This window comes from Bidens hawaiensis, unplaced genomic scaffold, assembly GCF_021521415.1.
Source record: "Bidens hawaiensis isolate Kalapana, Puna unplaced genomic scaffold, B.hawaiensis_p1.1 tig00002181_1, whole genome shotgun sequence".
Lineage (NCBI taxonomy): Eukaryota > Viridiplantae > Streptophyta > Magnoliopsida > Asterales > Asteraceae > Bidens > Bidens hawaiensis.
Window position 1 is genome coordinate 1,387,823 of NW_027491116.1, and position 24,924 is coordinate 1,412,746.

At 37.2% G+C, this 24,924-nt stretch overlaps 1 pseudogene across 1 annotated transcript; it reads left to right on the forward strand.

Annotated features, from left to right (window-relative positions):
- Nucleotides 1-22,203: 22,203 nt before the first annotated feature.
- LOC143608930 (thioredoxin-like 4, chloroplastic) lies at nt 22,204-23,817 on the forward strand (annotated as a pseudogene). The gene is made up of 3 exons (XR_013149355.1): nt 22,204-22,666; nt 22,763-22,816; nt 23,540-23,817. The product of XR_013149355.1 is annotated as a thioredoxin-like 4, chloroplastic (transcript).
- Nucleotides 23,818-24,924: the final 1,107 nt, after the last annotated feature.

Here is a 24,924-nt window from a genome sequence, read left to right on the forward strand (position 1 = left end):
GATTAAAAAAGTTAAACCTTTTGAAAACCCTATTAAACTATTTTTAATTTGTGTTTTAATTATATTAAACATGATGTAATTTCTTAAATTCTATAAAACATAGCCACTCTAAAAATTCATTTATAAAAGGAGGACTAATCCTCCATCTTTTTCACATCTCAATACACTATTTCTTTAAGATTGAAAACAATAACAAGTAAGTTCTATGATTTCATGCATTTTATAGTTTTTGTTTTGATTTTATGTTGAATGTTCATAACTTGTTCTTCATAACCATGATACTTTTATAATAAAAATATTGTATTTTGGTTTTAAGAATCACTAAGATCATGGATATCCAAGATTAACACTTTGATTTTTTTCTAAATATTTGATCAAACATAGTTATTTTTCAAGAACAAGCATGAATATTTATCTAAATCTTATGATCAATTGATGACATAAACTTATAAACTTTCTTTTAAATAAGATGATTTATAAAAAAAAACTTTTATTCAAATATTTCTTATAATAGAACTAATATACTTCATATATCTAAATAATTAATTGAGTAAATTAATTATTGTTTATTTTTGTTCAACCTATAAAATAAAATAATATGTATAATTATCCTTAAAATAAATTATGAAAAGCCTTTAAACTAATTAATTAGTAAATTAACTTATTATGTTACTAAAAAAAACAAAACATTTAATTATAAATTGTTTTTAATCTTGTTATTTAAGCTTATATTAATAAATTATAATTATGCATTACAAATCATTATTCAACTAATAAATATCAAATGATTTACATAAACTTTACTTCATTTTAGTTAAACTCATTTTTAATCAAAAAATCTCTAAGTCCCAATTTGTCACAGTTTCCTTTCCATTTAGACTCGTGTTAAAATCTAGCATACATATGACTTGTTTAGGATAATCCACTACGATTCTCCGCATCATTTGTTCGACTCGTTTAAACTATCATCCTTATTTTCGAGGTGAGTTTTTTGCACCCCCTTTTTTTAACGCTTTTACACTTTGGGGTAGCATATATATCCTATCAACTCAATTGTTTACTTATTCATTTACAAAACTACAATCCGTATCATGGACTTGTGTGTTTATTTGATTACTTGCTCAAATCTTACTTGCACGTGGTATCCTCAATAAGTATGATCATACGCTCCCTTTGCACTCATGACCATTTTGTTATGAGTGAAAAAGGGACCCTTGATCCGAGTACGTTGGTTGTTTACCAACTGGAATGGAGCTTACTTGCGATTATCCAACCAACTGGAAAGGACCTTACTTGCTCGATTATCCAAGTATGTTGGTTGTTACCAATTGGAAAGGACCTTATTTGCATGATTTACACATATCTCATGGAATTGTATGGTTTTTTTTATATTATATATATCAAAACTTGTTTGAACTCACCAACTATTCGTTTAGTTAACCTTTATTTTATATATGTGCTACATGCACGGTCATTAGAGGATGAGACATGGGGAAGACACTAGAACTTAGGTTATAATAATAAATGGACAAGTTTTTTAATTGTTCACAAAATTTTCTTGTATTTCTTGTTACAACTTGTGTACTTGATATTAAAATTAATTAATGATAATATTATCACTTAATAGTGTCACATATGTTTTGAGCAATCTGTACGTCACACTCAGACACTTCCGCTTAGCCGGGGTGTTACATGTCACTTAACTTACATCTTTCCCTCTCGATGACCTTCTCTGTAACGTTTGAATCTGGAAACCTAGTTAGCATCGATCTAAACAGCCTGTAACCAATATTTCAACATTCAAAAGTAAGTAACTTGTTAATAATAAATATATTAAAAAAAAATAAATCACTAAGTAATAATAAAGATTCTTACATTCAATAGATCTGTCATTCTCCTAGTCCCACCATGCATCACGCCTCCACACACGTGTGGTTGAAAATGGTGAACCATGTGTCGAGTTTACACAGTTCAACAAAAAGCGGCTCATTCATATCACCAATCAACATTGTCATCGTAAGGGTCACAATGGTCGGTGTCTTCATCATGTACCTTATTCATCACCACTATCCAATTCCGCCATACCATTGGTCTAGCTAGTGGTGCAAACCCTTATGGTTGAAGACTTCGCTTAACCGAAGCCTAGCATTGATGGTGTCATTTTCATCATCATCATAATCATGAAAATGATCTAGTTGATCACTTTGCATCAAAGGATTACTTGGACCGCCTTCTAGCTCGTTATCAACCGATGGCGGTTCACTGAGATTAAGATTTAACAATTTCATTAGCCCGCTCCCCTTAAACAAGTAATCACAAAATGGTAAGTTCAAAATAGTTTATACTTAACAAAATATGTTTGATCAAAGAAACTTTAACATTATAATTACTATACATAACACGGATTCATACTATAGAATTCAAACTCTAAATAAATTTAATTTAATTAAAATTTGACAAATAGTATTTATTACACCCAAACAAAATAACACATCTCCAAACATTTTATAGATCTTCCTCACTCGGATATGATGATTTCTAATAAAGCGAATAACATCACCAGGAATATCTAGTTTTAGGAAATAAGACATTGTCATTTGTAGATAATTCATTATTTCCCAAAAAATATAAATAAGGGAACTATATATATATATATAGGCTGGCCTTTTTTTTAATTGGGTAACCCTCTATGATATGAATTTTTAAGTCCGATCGTGCAAAAATATATACAAATCACTAAAAAGTCAAAACATGCTAAAACAAAAAGAAAATATATATCTTTATGAGCATAGCTAATCTAGAATAACCTTTAGGGAAACATTTTGATGCGTGAAAAGCAAATTCATATTCAGTAAATTTTAATTAAGCAAAGAGTTAATTAAAATACGAGTCAAAATCAATATAGCAAGTCAACAAAACTACATAGCATCAAACAAAAACTCTAATTGAGCATTAGGTACCGGTATCGAAAATCCTGATCCCGAAAATCGCAAATTTTTGGTACCGGTGCCGGTACCGAAATGTTCGGTTCGGTACCGGTACGGTAGTAGGATGGTACCAGCATTTAAGTTAAATTCGGGAAATACCGATATCGTACCAGTACCGGTCCCGAAAACTCAAAACCTTGGTACCGATTCGATACCGACGATACCAAATCGGTACCGATTTCGGTACCGGTACCAATCGGTACCATACCGATTTTTGCTCGTCCCTATTGAGCATAGACAAACTAACAATCAATCTCAAGTAGCGACATAGTGTAACAAATCTAATAGGTAATTTAATTGAAGTTTCATAACTTTAAATTTTAACATTACCATGTGAATTCACAAATCTCACAACACTTGATATGTATGCTATGAACAATCAACATGTTATTTATGATTGCTATATACGATCTCAGTACCCCAGTTTCCTTTCTGTTGAAACCCATTAAAGTAAGCATGTCCTGTTGTAACAAAACTAAAAGTTAGTGATAAAATGCAAATAGAATTCTTACAGATAAAATTCCAAACACGAATAAAATATAAATAACAAAATAAGAATTCCCACCCTCAATTTTTGACGGCTGTTTTATTCTAGCACCGGCAACCAAAAGCTTACCAATTAGGGTTTTTTGCGGCGGCACGCGGTGCTACTGACTGCTGAACAGATGCCTCTGATGAGATAGCCAAAGGAAAATTAGGTCTTATAATCGTGTATGGAGTATGGCGTGATTTTTTCGGATTTATATTATTGGACCACTAAAAAAATAAATGTGTTGGGCCTAAAAAAGAGAAGGTGGACCGACCATTCCAATAAATTTTATACTATAACAATTACTAACTACCTCGACATAAATGTCCAAATTAAGATACACTTCTCTTAAATTTTATAAATACTAATTCTATTATTGTATTCACCATTTATTAAATAGCATAAATAATATTAATTAGTTGTATGAAATTAATTGTATTACATGAATATCCATAATGGTATTTCCCTTACATATTTTATTATTATTATTTTTAGCTTTTATATTGCGGTTAAACTGCGACCTTATTATTAATATTATTATAATTAGTAGTAGTTTTTTTTTTTATAACTGTTAAACTTTTTTTTTTTTTTTTTTTTTTTTTTTTTCATACACATGTTCTTAGAGCCGAGGGTCTCTCTGGAAGCCACCTCTTTATTCTGTTGGATAGAGGTACGGTGTGCCTACATCCCACCCTCCCCAGACCCTACCTATAGCTCTGCTGTCGGTGGGATTTTACTGGGTATGATTGATTGATTGATTGATTGTTTTAAATTTAATATTTAATTTATTTTTCATTAAGTGGATGTGGCTCAATGGTAGAGCACTCACTTTACTAGTGAGAGATAGAGGGTTCAAACCTTACTATCACCTATTTATATGGGAGATATGAGGGATAACCCTGGCTTGCCAGGGTTCGAGTCCTGATCTCACTCGGTTTTACCGGCTCCACGCTGTCGTGCCGTTTGGCGGGCGTGGGGGTCGCGTTTTATCCGGGGAATCCCTCAATAGGTGGATCGCTAGGGGCTCTGTCCGTCCGGACTTGTGGCCGACTCAGGCTACATTTAGCCAATGGGGGCCGCGTACGGAGTACCCGGCGTTACTTAGTTGGTCGTTCCAAAAAAAAAAATCAAATATATTTATTACTATTATAAATATAATTTATAATTGTACAACTTTCTCAAATGAGCCAATATTACTGATAAAAGGTACAAAAATTGAAATAAGCGTATCGCGATAGGTTTATGTGTAACACCCCGACCAAAGGCGGATTATACATCGGGGCGCCACATATTGCTTCATTACTCGCGACACTATTGGTGTCAATATTTATTAATACACATTTTATCACGCACGCGCAGCGGGGAAAATAAAGAACATAAATCAAACATAAATCAATATATTATAAATTATAACATTCAAACAACATTAACTTGTCTTGATACATTTTAATTCTAGGTCCAAAAGTAAAAACGTCCTACGTGTCCACAAGCTCCAAAACAGCTACTGCAAACCTGAACATGTGTTAAAATAAACGTCAAACACTTGCGTGTTGGTGAGAAATCAAGTTTAATACAATACATAGATAACAATAAATCTGCGCGCAACACGTGTATGTCTGGTGTTTAACAAGGGTGAAATCAGATTGTGATCAAGCCTAGATAGATCATAGCTCATAGTTCATAGTTCAATCCGTGCTCCCAATTGAGCACAAAAACGAGAAAACATCTGTGCAAGTGTAAACAAAGAAAACCGTAAACGATAGGTCTCCCGTGTTCATCTAATGGATCCATGAAAACTTCGGAATAGGCCGAACAAAGCGGTTAATGATACACACATACAAATAAACAGCCAAGTAAACGTCCTCAACACATGGGATACTGCGCGACTAAAGTTCATAAACAAGTTTAAGACTCTAAGTTTGTATGAACACATGAACATCCCAAAACATTAAAAGCAAAAAGGGATTAGGTACGAGAATACTCACTTGATAAACGATGCGGTGTAAGATAAAGCAAGAACCAACTTTAAACAAGCACAAGTTAACCTATAAATAAGATTATTGTTTTAACGATTGGTTTTAAGTCTTGATTATAAGTTAGCATAATTAATAAGTAAACTATTATATATAATATATATTACCGGAAAAGCAGGAAGAACAAGGAGGAAGACGGAGGCAGAGAGGGAGGCGGCAGGAGGACAACGGCAGAGAGCAAAAAGGGAGGAAGAGATAATAAGTGTAGTGTGTGAAGTGTTAAGAAAATAGTACTATATATAGGCAAACCCTAGGGGACACAAACCCTAGAAAAGATCTCCAAAAGTAAAAGAAAAGATATCAACAGTAAAAAGATTCCAAAAGCAAGATATCAAAAGATATGGCAGCAGGGAAAAAGAGAAAAAGGCTGACAGGATTCAGAAAAAGGCAAGGGAGAGGATAGATAAAGTACTGGTCAAGCATGGCAAAAGCAGATTCTCAAAAGATTATGTCAGTCACTTTATCTGTCAACCAATGGGGTTGGTGCGCATGCTGCGCCGAAAGTAACTATTCAGACATTAGATAGGTTAGGTCAACAGCTCAGAAGAAAAGACATTACAAAAGCAAACGGCTAGAATAAACAGAAGATACAAGGGTTAAGCGCGGGAAGGCTGAGTGCGCGAGCGCGAAGGCTGGCACAACAATCCTTAGCGCACTGCGGGAAGAATCACAAATCCTTAGCGTGCTGCGTGAAGAACTAGAATTCTAAGCGCATCGCGGGAAGAACATACATTCTTAGCGCATTGCGGGAAGAACATGCATTCTTAGCGCGCTGCGAGAAGAGTTCTCTTCACGCATCGCAGGAACAAGATGTCTTCACGCAGGCTTCCATGTAAGGAGTCTGGCGCGTGGAGCTGCAGACATCCTTAGGCGGGAAGAACCAAAGGACAAGCAAAGAGTTAAGGAAAGGGTTCAAGGCTTAAGGGCGGGACGGCGACAAGAGGGAAAAGAAGGCGGAAAGAGAGGAGAAGGACGGAACGGCGGAAAGAAAGAGAGAGAAAGAGGCGGGAGGGAAAAGTATATTATTATTATTAAAAGTAAAATATAAGTATAAATAAATATTAAATCATAAAAGAAAGAGATCGGGTCAGAGAAACGGGTACCTGGGTCGGGTCGGATCGGGGCAGATGTCACAGTCTCCCCTACTTTAAGAAATTTCGTCCCGAAATTTATCTCGAAGTAGGTTGCGCAGAGAACAGGTGCGGGTACTTGATCTTCATTTGATCTTCCCTTTCCCATGTAAACTCGGCTCCGCGCTTGGACTCCCAGCGAACTTTCACGATAGGGATACGACTGCGCTTGGTTTGCTTAACCTCGCGATCCATAATCTCAACAGGCTTCTCAACGAAATGCATAGTTTCATCAACTTGAACTTCATCAAGTGGAATGTGAAGGTTCTCGTCAGCTAAACACTTCTTGAGATTGGATACATGGAACGTTGGATGCACATTACTGAGCGCGGGCGGCAGGTCAAGTCTGTAGGCAACTTTTCCCACACGCGCGAGAATCTTAAATGGACCAACATAACGAGGAGCAAGCTTACCTTTCTTCCCAAAGCGGACAACACCTTTCCAAGGCGACACTTTGAGGAGAACAAGATCACCAACTTGAAATTCGAGAGGCTTTCGCCTACGATCTGCGTAACTCTTCTGTCGGCTTGTGGCAGTCAGCAGATGATCACGGATCTTGGCGATTTTATCGGTTGTCTCTTGAACAAGTTCGGGTCCTGTGATTTGAGTTTCACCCACTTCGCTCCAACAAATCGAGGAGCGGCACTTACGACCGTAAAGTGCTTCAAATGGGGCCATACCGATACTGGAATGATAGCTGTTATTATAAGAGAACTCGATCAAAGGCAGGTGCGAATCCCAATTACCTCCAAAATCAAGAACACAAGATCGGAGCATATCCTCAAGAGTTTGAATAGTTCGCTCAGACTGACCGTCAGTCTGAGGATGATATGCCGTACTCATGTCCAAGCGAGTTCCTAGCGCAGATTGGAGAGATTTCCAAAAGCGAGATATAAAACGGCCATCGCGATCGGATATGATGCTCAAAGGAGTACCATGGCGGCAGACAATTTCCTTGACATAAAGCTGCGCGAGTTGCTCAACACGGTAGTTTTCACGAATGGGCAGAAAGTGAGCAGACTTAGTCAATCGATCCACTATTACCCAAATGCTATCATGTTTGCTTGCTGTCAAAGGTAACTTGGTAATAAAGTCCATCGCTACACATTCCCATTTCCACGTAGGAATTTCTGGTTGTTCGAGCAAACCAGATGGGCGTTGGTGTTCAGCTTTTACTTTAGAACAAGTCAGGCATCTAGCTACGAACACAGCAATATCCTTCTTCATACCGGGCCACCAATAAGTAATGCGCAAATCCTTGTACATCTTATCAGCGCCAGGATGAATAGAATACCGAGATTTGTGTGCTTCACTCAGGATATTAGCGCGAAGATTCTCATCAAAGGGAATCCAGATGCGATTAAGATAGCAGAGAATTCCACTCAGATTAGGGACAAAGTGCGCTTCCGCGCCACACGCTAACTCGGCGCGAAAGTTACCATTACTGATGGATGCGCGCTGCGCGTCACGAATACGCGATTCAAGGTTGCTTTGAATCGGCGCGAAGTGAAGCTGGGTGCGCGGCAAGATACAGTTAAGCTGGCAGGGTTTTCGGCTGAGCGCATCGGCTACCACATTAGCCTTACCAGGATGATACCGGATCTCACAATCGTAATCGCTGATGAGTTCGTTCCATCGGCGTTGCCTCATGTTAAGTTCCTTTTGATCAAAGATATGCTGAAGGCTTTTATGGTCAGTGTAGAGGATACACTTAGTACCATAAAGGTAGTGTCTCCAGATCTTCAAGGCAAAAACAACTGCACCAAGTTCGAGATCGTGAGTTGTATAATTCTTTTCATGAACCTTGAGTTGCCTTGATGCGTAAGCGATAACCTTGCCTCGTTGCATAAGAACACAACCGAGACCTTGGTTGGATGCATCGCAATACACGACAAAATCATCATTACCCTCAGGTAGCGCAAGAACAGGAGCTTCACACAACAAACGCTTGAGCGTTAGAAAGGCTTCTTCTTGCTTCGAGCCCCAAATATATGGTTTACCTTTGTGCGTTAGAGCTGTTAAAGGCAAAGCGATCTTCGAGAAGTTCGAAATGAAGCGCCGGTAATAAACAGCTAAGCCCAGAAAGGAACGGATCTCGGAAGGAGAGGATGGCGTAATCCAGTTCTTGATTGCTTCAATCTTGGATGGGTCGACATGGATACCCATCTTGTTTACAACATGACCAAGAAACTGTACTTCATCAGACCAAAATTCACACTTGGAAAGCTTAGCATAGAGTTGTTCAGCTCTAAGCTTTTGCAATACCAATCGGAGATGTTGCTCATGCTCGGCCTTGGTCTTAGAATACACCAGAACATCATCGATAAACACAATCACGAATTTATCCAAGAAGGGCCTACACACCCGGTTCATTAGATCCATGAAAACGGCGGGTGCGTTGGTCAAACCGAAGGACATGACCAAGAATTCAAAATGGCCATAACGAGTTCGAAAGGCAGTCTTCGGAACATCTTCATCGCGGATGCGCAACTGGTGATAACCAGAGCGGAGATCAATCTTCGAGAAACAAGAGGCACCTTGGAGTTGATCAAAGAGGTCGTCAATACGCGGTAAGGGATACCGGTTTTTAATGGTGAGTTTGTTCAACTCGTGGTAATCAATACACATGCGAAACGATCCATCTTTCTTTTTAACGAACAACACCGGAGCACCCCAGGGCGAAGAGCTAGGGCGAATGAATCCTTTAGCAGTCAACTCTTGAAGTTGGCTGGCCAATTCTTGCATCTCAGCGGGTGCAAGACGGTAAGGAGATTTAGCTACGGGGGAAGCACCAGGGACAAGATCAATACGGAACTCGACTTCACGAGCGGGAGGGATACCAGGAAGATCATCAGGAAAAACTTCAGGGAAATCACGCACAACAGGGATATCGCGAAGCTTCTTCTCTTCAGCAGGTTTGACCACATGGGCTAAGAATGCAACATACTTCTTCCGCATGAGTCTTTGGGCTTCGGCGCAAGACATAAGTTTAAGACCACTGGAGGGTTTTTCGCCGTAAATATGAAGATCACCATTTTCTCGAGGTATGCGAATCATCTTCTTGGCGCAAATAACTTCGGCGCGATTATGCGTAAGCCAGTCCATACCAATGATAACATCAAAGCTTCCAAGAGGCATGGGGATGAGGTCGATCAGGAAATCGTTTTCGTTAAGGTTAAGCGTGCAATCTTTAATCACAGAGTTAATTAAAACAGTTTCACCGTTAGCCAATTCAACTGAAAAATCTTCTTTTAAATCGTTGCGCGGTCGCGCAAGCTTCTGCTCGAAGGCGCGAGAGATAAAACTTCGATCGGCGCCAGTATCAAAAAGTACAGAAGCATAAAATCCGTTAAGCAAAAATGTACCATTAACTACGTCATTATTCGCTTGCGCTTGGTGCGCGGTTATGTTAAAAGCTCGTCCACGCGTCACTTGGTTTGAAATCTGGTTCACCGGATTCGCTTGTGTGATTTGCACTTGTAGTCTCGGGCACGCGTTCCGGAAATGACTGGGATCACCGCAGTTATAGCACGACCTGGGTCGTGGGTTTTGGTAGATTGATTGTGGGTTCTGCGGGTAGACTGGTGGTGTTGGCGCAATTGGGTTGGCGGGAGGGACTCTACAGTATTCGGTTGAGTGACCAATGCGGCCACATCGGTTACATTGTCGACACGGGGTCTGAGTTGGGTGGTGAAGTCTACAGGTTGGGCAAAGGGGTTGGTTTCCTGTGTAAGGTTTCTTAGTTGGTGGGGCAGGGAGTGCTGGATTGGTTAGGGCATAGTTGTGAACTACAGGGGGAGTTGGGTAGGCTGACAGTGGGTTAGGCGTGTAAACTGGAGGTTGATAAATGGGTTGTTGGGTAATGGGCGGGTTGGTAAGCGCATAGGCTTTGCGCCTGCGCTTGAGGTTGTTACGGTTTGAGGGTTCTGGTTTGGTTTCTGTTGGTTCAGGGACAGTCTTGGTGGGTTTGGTCTTTTCTGTTCCCCGCAGGAACAGGGTTCCTGCTCTGACATGGTTGTCGCTGAGCACAGCGGCCAACTCGATGGCGTCAGAGAGGGTTACTGGGTTTCTGGCCCATACAGAATCTTGAATTTCCATGGGAAGACCCCCAAGGAATTTCTCTATGGCTCGGCGGGAAGGGGTAACAAGGTGAGGGACAAGCAGGCTTAGTTCATGGAAGCGCGTCGCGTACTCGCGCGCTTCACCGCTGTACTGCTTAAGATTCCAAAATTCCTCCTCCAGGCGCTTAACTTCGTTGGTAGGGCAGAATTCTCGCGTAAGAATTTCCTTAAATTCCTCCCAGAGCATGCTGGAAGCAGCTTCTGCGCCACGCGCATGAGCTACTCCATTCCACCACGTAAGCGCTCTGGATTCCAGGACACTGGAAGCATATAGGGTTCGTCTGTCTGAGGGGCATTGGGTGTGAAGGAAAGTGTTTTCTATTTTCTCAAGCCACTGGAGCATCACGGTGGCTCCTTCAAGACCTGTGAACTTTGGAGGGTTACCCGCGTTAAAGGACTTAATGTTATAACTCGAGGTATTGTTTTGGCTCAAGGCTTGGGCTATCGCGGCGGCCATTTCCTGGGAACGTTGCTGTCTACGCATGCGCGAGGCTTCTCTTCTCTGAAATCGGCGAGATAGCGGAGGCATTCTATAAAAATTTTAATTTTGGTTAATATCTTGGTTTTAGCGCAAAGTTTTAATCTTATAAAGCTTGGTTTCACGGAGTCAGTTACAGTCAAAAGTTAAAGTAAAATAAATGACCCTAAATGCAGACTTAATAAAGGTAACGAATTCGAATCAAGAATCGACAATTCATGTATCACCATGACTTTCCGAATTCCCAATTTAAAATATACGAGCAAACGAGTATTGGAGATTGACGATTCATGTATCACCATGACTTTTCAATCTTCAATATAAAACATACAAGAAAATGAGTATTGGAGGTTGACAATTCATGTATCACCATGACTTTTCAAGTCTCCAACCTCAGAACATAATCGTAAATGGAAATTGAAAATCAACTATTCATGTATCACCATGACTTTTCGGATTTTCAATCCCAACAAACGAATATGTAAGTAAAATCAATAAAAATCGAAATTCAGCAAAAATCGAAATATCGCGAAATAAAACATAAAATCATATACTGCGCAAGCGCGAGCATATTCATAAATAACGAGTAATTAACAATAAGCGCGCAAACATGAGATTTCTCTCATGCGCGAGAAGGGACTCTTAGGTATTCTAGGCCGTTACGTCTAACCACCTATCCTAAAGTCAACGAGCTCTGATACCAATCTGTAACACCCCGACCAAAGGCGGATTATACATCGGGGCGCCACATATTGCTTCATTACTCGCGACACTATTGGTGTCAATATTTATTAATACACATTTTATCACGCACGCGCAGCGGGGAAAATAAAGAACATAAATCAAACATAAATCAATATATTATAAATTATAACATTCAAACAACATTAACTTGTCTTGATACATTTTAATTCTAGGTCCAAAAGTAAAAACGTCCTACGTGTCCACAAGCTCCAAAACAGCTACTGCAAACCTGAACATGTGTTAAAATAAACGTCAAACACTTGCGTGTTGGTGAGAAATCAAGTTTAATACAATACATAGATAACAATAAATCTGCGCGCAACACGTGTATGTCTGGTGTTTAACAAGGGTGAAATCAGATTGTGATCAAGCCTAGATAGATCATAGCTCATAGTTCATAGTTCAATCCGTGCTCCCAATTGAGCACAAAAACGAGAAAACATCTGTGCAAGTGTAAACAAAGAAAACCGTAAACGATAGGTCTCCCGTGTTCATCTAATGGATCCATGAAAACTTCGGAATAGGCCGAACAAAGCGGTTAATGATACACACATACAAATAAACAGCCAAGTAAACGTCCTCAACACATGGGATACTGCGCGACTAAAGTTCATAAACAAGTTTAAGACTCTAAGTTTGTATGAACACATGAACATCCCAAAACATTAAAAGCAAAAAGGGATTAGGTACGAGAATACTCACTTGATAAACGATGCGGTGTAAGATAAAGCAAGAACCAACTTTAAACAAGCACAAGTTAACCTATAAATAAGATTATTGTTTTAACGATTGGTTTTAAGTCTTGATTATAAGTTAGCATAATTAATAAGTAAACTATTATATATAATATATATTACCGGAAAAGCAGGAAGAACAAGGAGGAAGACGGAGGCAGAGAGGGAGGCGGCAGGAGGACAACGGCAGAGAGCAAAAAGGGAGGAAGAGATAATAAGTGTAGTGTGTGAAGTGTTAAGAAAATAGTACTATATATAGGCAAACCCTAGGGGACACAAACCCTAGAAAAGATCTCCAAAAGTAAAAGAAAAGATATCAACAGTAAAAAGATTCCAAAAGCAAGATATCAAAAGATATGGCAGCAGGGAAAAAGAGAAAAAGGCTGACAGGATTCAGAAAAAGGCAAGGGAGAGGATAGATAAAGTACTGGTCAAGCATGGCAAAAGCAGATTCTCAAAAGATTATGTCAGTCACTTTATCTGTCAACCAATGGGGTTGGTGCGCATGTTGCGCCGAAAGTAACTATTCAGACATTAGATAGGTTAGGTCAACAGCTCAGAAGAAAAGACATTACAAAAGCAAACGGCTAGAATAAACAGAAGATACAAGGGTTAAGCGCGGGAAGGCTGAGTGCGCGAGCGCGAAGGCTGGCACAACAATCCTTAGCGCACTGCGGGAAGAATCACAAATCCTTAGCGTGCTGCGTGAAGAACTAGAATTCTAAGCGCATCGCGGGAAGAACATACATTCTTAGCGCATTGCGGGAAGAACATGCATTCTTAGCGCGCTGCGAGAAGAGCATGCATTCTTAGCGCGCTGCGAGAAGAGTTCTCTTCACGCATCGCAGGAACAAGATGTCTTCACGCAGGCTTCCATGTAAGGAGTCTGGCGCGTGGAGCTGCAGACATCCTTAGGCGGGAAGAACCAAAGGACAAGCAAAGAGTTAAGGAAAGGGTTCAAGGCTTAAGGGCGGGACGGCGACAAGAGGGAAAAGAAGGCGGAAAGAGAGGAGAAGGACGGAACGGCGGAAAGAAAGAGAGAGAAAGAGGCGGGAGGGAAAAGTATATTATTATTATTGAAAGTAAAATATAAGTATAAATAAATATTAAATCATAAAAGAAAGAGATCGGGTCAGAGAAACGGGTACCTGGGTCGGGTCGGATCGGGGCAGATGTCACATTATGGGACTCCCGTTGTGTTGCGGACGGGTTGACTCGACCAAAATTTTGTTTTTTTGACATATTCAGCTCCCGTACTTTATTTAATTGCAATTTTGGTATAAAATACATAAAATTGAGTTTGTAAAGTATCCCAAAAATATAGATAAACATAATTTGATAAAATTTAAAGCGAACAAACATAAATGAAAATCTGCAAATTTAAACGGGTCGGGTTTTCGGGTTTGAAAAATAGCAAATGTTACATTTAACATAGGAACTATGATTAAAGAATGTTAATGTGATCATAGCAATACTAATCAAAATAGAAAACGAAACAAATAAATTAGCCATAAGTTGGATTGAATGTTTGTTTTGAATCAAAACTCGTAACATTGACTTCAGTATCAATCTTGCCACTTCCCTTCTTTGTGATAAAGCACGTACCACCTGTCCTTGCTTTGAACAAGATCTCGCGCATCGCGACAGGCCAGAGGTGGCTCCTTCGAGTAGCGCGACCCAACTGTATCCGTTTCGATTCTTGAATCCGTCACACTACGCGGCGCATCCAGATTTCCCAAAGTTTGGATTTTGGCACATTTGGTCCTCGGATTTTGTTTTAAACACAATAAAAATGGTTCGAAATACATGAAATTCAACTTGTAATAACATCCCAAAAACGTAACACGCATAAATACTCAACTTTATTAATAAACAAAGATCCAAAAAAATTTTAAACGGGTCGGGATTTCGGGTTTAGAAATTAGCGAATATTACAATACCGAAATCCCTAAACATATGATAATGCAAATAAAGTATTTAGAAGTAGTGAGTGAGAGAAATTATCTTGTTATATAGTTTATTATTTTTTTCTGGTTAATAATATGTTAAGGGTGGAGGGAGTGACAAGTACCCCAAAGGGGTACTATTCCCCGCGTGTAACACCGCTGCCACCCTCCCTTTTTTCCCCCGACGGTGAGTTGGCTAGAGTACTATCTCCTAAATCTCTCTCTTCTTTTTCTCCGTGATTGCCTCATATTATTTATTTTATTTTATTTTTGTTGCACATGTTCAAAGAAGTGAAGGAAAGGAAGGAGTGGAGAAGAAGGTGTCACACCCCGACCATGACGGAAACGTCGGGGTGCAACCGATTGTTCTTCACACACGACACTATTAAGTGACAATATTTAATCAACTCATTTAAATTCATAAAAACACAAAGAGTCACATAACTTGTTCATACAATAACCGAATTCAAATCATAGTAAATAATATATTGTTCGTTTTGCTAATATCCTAATAGTCTCGATAACGTTTTTTCTTCAAGTCCTCGAGTCAACCTAAAGTCAAACCTGTAACATTGCATAAATAGATTTTGTCAACACAAAGGTTGGTGAGCAATTTCTTAGTTTTTGAACAATATATATATAATATGAAATTCCACAACTTGTATACAAAACAATAAATAATAGCAACAATTTAGATAAATGAAATCGTTAATAAGAATACATTAACGACACATTTCTATAAGGGGATGCCAGATATACTCGGATTTATGAATCAACCATCCAAAAGCGGTAAACACATTAGCACTTAAGCATATATGCATATAACACAAAATCGAGCATTTATTTAAGTAAAGTATACAATAAAGTTTGTGGTTTAAGACTCAAGTATAAATCATTTGGATTTGAATAAGTTTGCAATGTCACCCTCAAAATATAAAAGAGTGAAAACGGGGGATGAAAGTACTCACGTTCAAGTAATAAACTTAAAAGATTTGATGATTTGGAGATTAACCGGAACGATGAGTTTAACGAACGAAGCCTAAAGGAGAAGAAGTCTTTTATTAGAAAAGTTGTCTTTGAAGTCTTTAAATGAAATAAACTGATAAGAAATGTAAACAATTTAAAGTTTAAGGTTTAAAATGTAAATATTTAAGAAATTATAATAATAGTCCTTTAAAAATGTAAGTTTGCTCGAAACCGGGTTAAAGTATCTAGCCCTTAATTTTACTCAACCTATGTTAAGTAATAAGGTGGGTAAAAATGCAAGAAAGCAAGTCCCTTTATAATATAGATACTAAAACGGGTTTTAACGAGTGTTCGGGTGGTCAGTTCGGGTCTTGGTGACTTGACCAAACCCAAAGTCAACTTTCCAAAATAATAAATGTATGAGATAACTCAATAAATCTTAAAGAGACTTAACCAAGTATGTAGTTCTATTGTTTTAGAACTAACAACGTCCGTTAAACGAGTGTTCGGTTTAATCGGTCCAAACTTTGTTATAAGATCAAGTTGGATTCAACATTCCGAGTACTTTGTGAAAATAATTAAAATCAGTTTATAAAGTATTTTTAAAGAAGTGTATAAGCTTTAATGGTTAAAAACACACTTGTGTGTCTTAAGCGAGTAAACTTGGTTTAGTTCGGTTTGGTTCGGTTTTTATCTTGGAATAAGGCCAAGAATGGTTACCACATGTCCAAACATCATATAACTTGTAAAATAATTTATAAATAATAATACCAAAGTCTTACATACAAAAAGTCAACAACAAAGTCTTTAAACGAAAGTTCGGTTTCCGGTTCGGATCTTGTTTCGGGATAAGACCGAGCTTAGATTCTACAAACCTATAACCATGGAACTAATTAAAATGGTTTTTAGAAACTCAAATCTTACATAAAACATGTTTATACAACTATTTAAACAAACTAGTAAACAAGAGTTCGGCTTCCGGTTTGGAGCTATTTACAGAATAACCGAGGCTAGTCTCTACAAACCCATAACCATGGAACTCAAAATGTAAAATAGAACTAAGATGAACAGAAGTTAAACAAGTATAACAAGTTTGATGGTTAGATGCGGAAAATATATATAATCAAGGACTACTACGAGTCCTCCATGTAGCTTTGTCTTATGGGCCGGACACTTAACCGACCGAGACCGGAGAAATGCCCACCGAAGGTACAAAGGGTGCTATTATATATATGTTGTATAACAATCTTCAAGTATAAATAAGTGTTAACAAGTTGATTATAATGTAAGACTTTGGTCAGTTTGACTTTGGAAAGTCAAACTGCCAAAAAAATATGAAGAACACCTTTGAATGCTTGAGAATTGGAAGAGAAAGAGATGAATAAGCAAGGATTAATGAAGGGGATAGGGGTGTATATATAGGGTGGGTTGAAAGGGTCAAGCATGGGGTGTGATATCAAGGTTTGCATGCAAGAGGCTTGGTTCGGTTTTTATCTTGGAATAAGGCCAAGAATGGTTACCACATGTCCAAACATCATAGAACTTGTAAAATAATTTATAAATAATAATACCAAAGTCTTACATACAAAAAGTCAACAACAAAGTCTTTAAACGAAAGTTCGGTTTCCGGTTCGGATCTTGTTTCGGGATAAGACCGAGCTTAGATTCTACAAACCTATAACCATGGAACTAATTAAAATGGTTTTTAGAAACTCAAATCTTACATAAAACATGTTTATACAACTATTTAAACAAACTAGTAAACAAGAGTTCGGCTTCCGGTTTGGAGCTATTTACAGAATAACCGAGGCTAGTCTCTACAAACCCATAACCATGGAACTCAAAATGTAAAATAGAACTAAGATAAACAGAAGTTAAACAAGTATAACAAGTTTGATGGTTAGATGCGGAAAATATATATAATCAAGGACTACTACGAGTCCTCCATGTAGCTTTGTCTTATGGGCCGGACACTTAACCGACCGAGACCGGAGAAATGCCCACCGAAGGTACAAAGGGTGCTATTATATATATGTTGTATAACAATCTTCAAGTATAAATAAGTGTTAACAAGTTGATTATAATGTAAGACTATGGTCAGTTTGACTTTGGAAAGTCAAACTGCCAAAAAAATATGAAGAACACCTTTGAATGCTTGAGAATTGGAAGAGAAAGAGATGAATAAGCAAGGATTAATGAAGGGGATAGGGGTGTATATATAGGGTGGGTTGAAAGGGTCAAGCATGGGGTGTGATATCAAGGTTTGCATGCAAGAGGGGTCAAGACAAGTCACAAAACAAAAAAACAAAAAAAAAGATGGGGCTGCTGGTCTGCACGTCGGTTCGCGTCCGGAAGTTCGTTTTTGATGTATCTTGAACGTTTTAAGTCCGTTTTCGAATCCGTAAAAGGGGTTTTTCAAATTAGACAAGCGGGAATGTTTTAGTAACATAAAATCCAATATTTTATATATTTGAAATGTTCGGGATATAAATCGGGTCGGTTTACAACATAAAAACAAATACAAAATAAATACAATTTGACTCGAAATCGAGGGATGTCACAGAAGGGGTAGGTGGTGAATGTGTTTTTTTATTTTTTTATTTTTTTTATTTTTTGTCTTTTATGTATGGGTTATTTGTTTCTTATTTAATTTTTATTTTTTTATGTAAATTTCATTTTATTAATGAAATTTCTTATTTATATATAATTTTTTTAAATTTATTGCTTTAGTTTTTAAATTAAAAAAAATTCTTTAGGGTAGTTTGGATGTACCATTGCTAGTCCAGGATAGTTGAGGGTAAAAATAACGTGACAGTCAGGGGCGGACCCACCTTAGTGGGTTCGGGGTCCCGGGACACCAATCTTTTTAAAAAATATAATAGAGACGATAGGTTAGGTTTTTGAAGGACCTCATAAAAATACGTAAGTGGAACCCATTGTATCAAAGTTTTCTTTGGTGTAATGGCATATCCTATTTCTTCTAACCCAAAGGTCACAAGTTCAAGCCTTACTAAGGGTATTTTCAACATTTTTATTTTGTGTTTCTAATTTTTAATTAAGACTTAGTGTTCTATTTGGTTTAAAAGCAAATATTTTTTGCGTTTTTCTACATTTTTATTGAGATTTCTAAATTCTAATTAAATTTAGGGTTTTATTTGGTTTAACATCAATTCTTTTTTTTTTTTTATTAAATTCTAATTTAAACTTAAGGTTTTATTTGGTTTAAAAGCAATTCTTCAAAGATAAAATTATAGAAATTTCATATCCAAGTAACAAACAATTTAAGGCAACTTAGAAAGAAAGTTTGAGTCCTTGTATTCTTTAAACAATACTCACGCCAACCGACCGGAATGACGACTGCCCCAAAAATTATAACGTTGGGTAGTGAAAAATGTACACTGAAAAAAAGGGACCCGTTGAATGAAAATCCTGGGTCCATTACTGGTGACTGTGTAGGATTGATCAGTGTCAATTATAGTTTCACTACTTTAGGTGATCACTCCCTCCACCTAAGAACTATAAAACTAAATAGTATAACCATTAGTAATGCATAAAAGATATTTAAAAAAAAAAACTAAATAGTATAACTCTAGTATAACCATTAGTAATGCATAAAAAAAATAAAAATAATAAAAAAATAAAAAAAGACACTAAATAGTATAACTCTTGGCAGTGCACAAAAGATATTCACAAAAATTAAGTGAGAGAATATGTTACATACCTCATGTGTATCATGCTAAAACTATAAATAAAGGTAAATTATTCACTTTTTTAAGTTCTTAACATTCTTCTTGTTAGATAACACGTTAAATGGGGTTTTTTTGAATAATTAAATTGCTTGTTCATCTTCTTAAATATTTTGTGCTACTTTTGTATTTAGAGAGTTAGAAACTCAATGAGCTTAAACGGTGAAGCTAAACATATAATCGCAATTTGGTTTAATTTGATTTCAATTTGATAATGACGAACTTTCAAACAACTTAATATGTTACTCAGTTTAACTTAAAAACCAAATCAAACCTATAAATATCTTTGCCAACAACCAAAGTTGATACTAGCATTCCAACTTTGGACGGATGGTAAAGACTCTTGACTTAGAACTAGAGAGCGAATATTACACTAAATAAATTTATGTTCAATAGATATAGATATATGTTCGTATATTACGTACTTACACGTTATTCATGAATGTATTATTATATCCAACTATCATCATCAAATTATTATGATACAAAACTCAAACCATCTCCTCCCACAATTCATTTGACATACAACCAGCTAAATTTAATATGAATACAACTAATATGTACATCATTCCTTTTTAGTATTCCGTCTTTTATGTACTTCTCTCAGTTAAATTTATAATCTATCTCAGACTAGGGATGAGCATTTGGTACTTGGTACCGAAACCGTCGGTACCGAATCGGCACCAAAGTTTTGAGTTTCGGTACCGGTACGGTACAGTACCGGTATTTCCCGAATTTTACCTTCAATACCGGTACCGGTACCGAACCGAATATTTCGGTAACGGTACCAGTACCAAGATTTGGCGATTTTCGGGATCGGTATTTTCGGTACCGGTACCGGTCGGAACCGAGCTCATCCTTATCCCGGACTACAACAATCATATGTTTGCAAATGCTTGAGTTGTGTAACTGGACGGGTTACCAACTTACTAAAGTTGCTTTTCTTTCATTTTTATAAATCAAAAAGACAAGTAAACCAAGTTTAAACAACATCTTGCTACTAGTTTCATATAATCAACATCCTCCTCGATCCACTTGTTTCGTATGAAGAGGTTGGTTGGTGACTTTAGCGCCGCTGAGATTTAAAACCAAAGGTGAATCTGGCTTTACGTTTATATAAGTTAGGATGCGTGAAGTGGACACTTTTTTGAGACAATGAACCTCATGGCGTCCGAAGGGATGAGCAAAACATCATGGATGCTTTTGGAACTTGCTTTAGATATGATACTATGATTGTTGGGATTCGAGCGAATATTTGATGTATATAGTTGAAAGTCCTTGAAACTTGCTTTGGATCTGCATGGTTGATGATAAGTTGTATAAAAATGATCATTAGTGGAAATTGATCAATCACTAGAAAATGTCCACTAATAGAAGCGACCGATAGAAACAAGTTTATCCATATAAACCGATCCAAGAGTAGGATGCAACAACTAGAAGCATAAAACAATAGTTGAGTGGTCATCACTAACTATTGGTAACCCAATTAGCTATTAACCAGTAACCACCATTTTAATTGTCAAGTGACACAATCTTTCGTAAAATGATGTTTCATTTGAAGTACACGTCATGATAAATTTCCAACTATAAAGTAGATGTCTTTTAGTTTATCTCTAGTACACGTTTTTACTACAAAAGGCTTATACTCTTTCTAGTCAATTATCTAATTAGAATCTTGAGAGTTCCGACAAAATAATTTAACTTGAAAGTGTATCTATCATACACAGTTAAAAACACACGATTCCACGTGCCCCATACTACTCAAGTAAAAAGAGTATCCAATACCTTTCCAAACAACAAAACCTAGAAACCAAAGTTTGGCCTTTGACCACAAAGGCATGATAACAAGATAAAAAGTTAGCTAGAAAACATAAGGTGCATAAAGTAGAAAACTTTAGTGGGTTGTTTATGAATATAGTCCAAAATTCAAAATTGTGAGTTGTGGAATGAGTGGTGGATATGAGAGGCCATTGCCCTCCCTGTGCTCTGCCTTGTGTTGTCGTCTCATTGGCCAACTTCTCCACCGGTCTCCTCCTTCACCTAACAGGTAAAGTCTGTTCATGTTTTATTCTGTCTCTAATCTACAAGCCAAACCAGTAGGATTGGATTAACTGATTTTATTTTCAGAATAGTTAGCTTGTGTAACATTTTTTATTCATCATGTGTTTTATGAACCTAATAAAAGTTTTAACATATTATTTTATGTAACTGCATATTCTAAAATTATAAGTTACATAATTAATAAAGCTAGAACTGAGCTCTATAATCTCAAACCAGCCAACTTGCTTCGCTTATCCTATCCATTATATTCTGTGAGTGAGTGAGTGAGTGAGTGGAGTTTTTAAACCTAGGGAGCGGTTTAGGGTGCTGTGAGTGGGAGAGATAGAAAATGATTTTTTTTCATATTTGAAAAGTTCATGTAGTACACTATAAATATTTTAGTATTTGAAAGTTGTTGCGAGTGAACGTAGAAAAAAAAGTAATGATAAAGGTATAAAAATATTATATAATTAACAAAAAAAGAAAAAAAATGTAATGATTTTAAGTTTAATTTTGGATTTGAAGATGGAGAAAGGGATAGGAAAGCTGTTAGATGGTTCAGTTTTAATGGTTTATAAACACCTTTAGTCCGTTTGCTTTACTAGTGGAGTTAGGTCCCCTTATTCACTACACTATAAGTATATTGATCAAAAGAATTCGTACTTTCATTTTTACTTCTTACAGTTGATATATCAAGAATTAATAGCGAAGAACATCAGCAACGGTACTTTTTTGATTCTTTAATAAACACTTCAGTGCGGAAGCATAGAACCATGATTCACCAAACCCTCGTACCTTTCGCTAAAGTTATGATCCACCACACGCAAAGCGAATTAAAAAACCCGTCAACCTTACTGGACAAAAGTTCCAAGAAAGCATACCACTTGAAGGAACAAACTCCATGTGGTAACAGAGGTGCGGTTTCACACCGTCATAGGCCACTGTCAGCGAGTCAACTGTGTGGCTAACGGGGACCCACAAGAGTCGTATGATGAAGATGAGGATCTCTGCCCGGTTGAATGTGTGAGAGAAATCAAGAAGGATGAGGAACTAGTCACGGTTTTGGATAAAACAAAAAAGGGTAATACATTAGTTGTGGTCGACTTCTATCGCACTTCATGTGGCAGTTGCAAGTATATAGAACAAGGTTTTGCAAAATTGTGCAGGGGGTCAGGTGATGAAGAGGATGCAGTTATCTTCTTGAAGCATAACGTGAGTTTTGTTTAATCGTGAGTTGACTTATTTGAGTCATAATTGTGATAATGCAGAATGTAGCAGTTTTTTATGGTCTTGTGATTCATATTGCAGGTGATTGATGAATATGATGAGCAATCAGATATAGCAGAACGACTTCGAATTAAGGTATGATATTTCATGTATTCAAAATTCCTTCTTTTTTACCCCTTCCCCGGAAACAGTTTTGTAGAGTTTGGTTGGTTCATGGGTCGGAAAAACTTGGGCATTACTATGGTGTTCACAATCTGGTCCAGCCGTTTTTTACAAAAATTTTGGTCCATACGGACAAAGGTTTTGAGAAACGAAACTAAATTGGCTTGGTTGGGTTGTCACCCTTACACCATTTGGTGGTTCATAACTGAACTGAGTTTTTTTTACTGTTATTATTATTATTTTATTTAATTTTATTATTACTAAATGCAGTTGGCAATCTTTATATTTTTAAAAGTTTTAACAAAAACTAGCATTTTAAGTTCAAAGAAGAAACAACTCCAAATCGCCTAACCGATGGTTTGGTACTTTGGTTCATCATATTTCAAAACCATAGTTGGTTCGACCCAAATTTAAATTTTGACCATAGTTGGTTGTTCGACCCAAAATTTAAATTTTAGTCAAAACCGACCAAACCAGACTCAATTCAGAGTTAAATTGGACCGTAAACACCAGCACAGATGGTGTATGAGCTTACAGCCAACACAGCAGGGTGAAGTTTCGTATGTGTAGTTGAATTTGAAACTAGCCCATTGTGATTCGGTTTTCTGCTTATAACAAGTCAATTAGACTCCAAAATCCCCATTATTGTTAACCCGGTTAATCTGTAATTTGAGTTTGCTTTTAAATTTGACACAGACAGTACCTCTCTTTCATTTCTACAAAAATGGAACTCTATTGGAAGCTTTTCCTACCAGAGATAAGGAGCGAATTAAAGCGGCTATTGAGAAATATACAGCGCCGACACCTGCTCCTGCCGCTTAATAAAACATATCGATCTGGTAATACGCTTAAATTTTGCCACCTGCAGATAGTAGTTAGCTATACCTTGCATGGTACTATACATATAATTCAATCCATGCTACACATACAAATTTGTAATATTCTTATTCTTGTAGGCTACAAAATAAACAATGAAAAATGAATAATACCATATATTTGTTACAAGTCAAATATCCGTTCATTATTCGACTTCATTGACCCATGCTACAGATCGACCACATGGCGGAAACCAAAACCAATAAGCACGATTACAACAAAGGCAAAAAAAAAATTTAAATAAAGAAAAACAAGAACAACCAATCTATGATCAATAACCTACCTATATTGACTTTCCAAGTCCGGGTCAAACATCCTTTGACTCTCATTATCATCTAATCTATATCTTCAATATTTGCTTTCAGCACCCTAAGCCTTAAGTGGGTTAAAAACATATAAATGGTCACCTATAATGCCTTTTGTCTTTTATTACCAATAAAAGACTATGGTAAACTAACTGGAGCCTTTCTTCTTTGGTGGAAACATAGCTATCGGGGATTTGTAAGAATCTTTAACAAAAACATGGAACGCGTGATTTTTAAAACACCAACTTTGCCGATACAATAGACGTTCATATTACCCGATCATCTAAGGTTCACACCTTTTCCTGCTGCATGACATGTCATCAACAAAATTTTGATCCATTCCCTCTGTAATGATAGCACGTTGGTCCAACTGAGAAGTTGCGGTTGAAGATAGCCGTTTGCGGGACCCGTTACTGAAATGCTGGATCCAAGGGTTCCCTGGTGAAACACGAGGCCTGTCTGCACGTTTCACATGTGAATTTTGTCTTTTGAAACTTTTCTTTGACCAACAACCACGGCTAAGAACCTTGTACTGACAAATGGATATTAGCAGAATGGTGGAAGCATATAAAATAGCTTCTGATGTTTATAAAGTTATAAATAGGATTATTTTAAACCTGGCCAGATGAAACTGCATCAGCGCAGTAGGTGTTTTGTGTTCGACAACTTAGCATATCCAAAGAGTTGTATAATTGATCAACAAATGATGCTTCTATTGACTTCAGATATAAACTATGCTTCTCATTCGTCCATTTTGATGATTCCTTTTTCGGCGACATCTGATACAGTAAGTTTTAGTGAGTACCTCATGTGAGGAAATAATACATACATTTTATAAACACAGTAGAGAATAAAAAAATATGTATATACAAACGACCCTTAATCCAGATTAATGAAAAC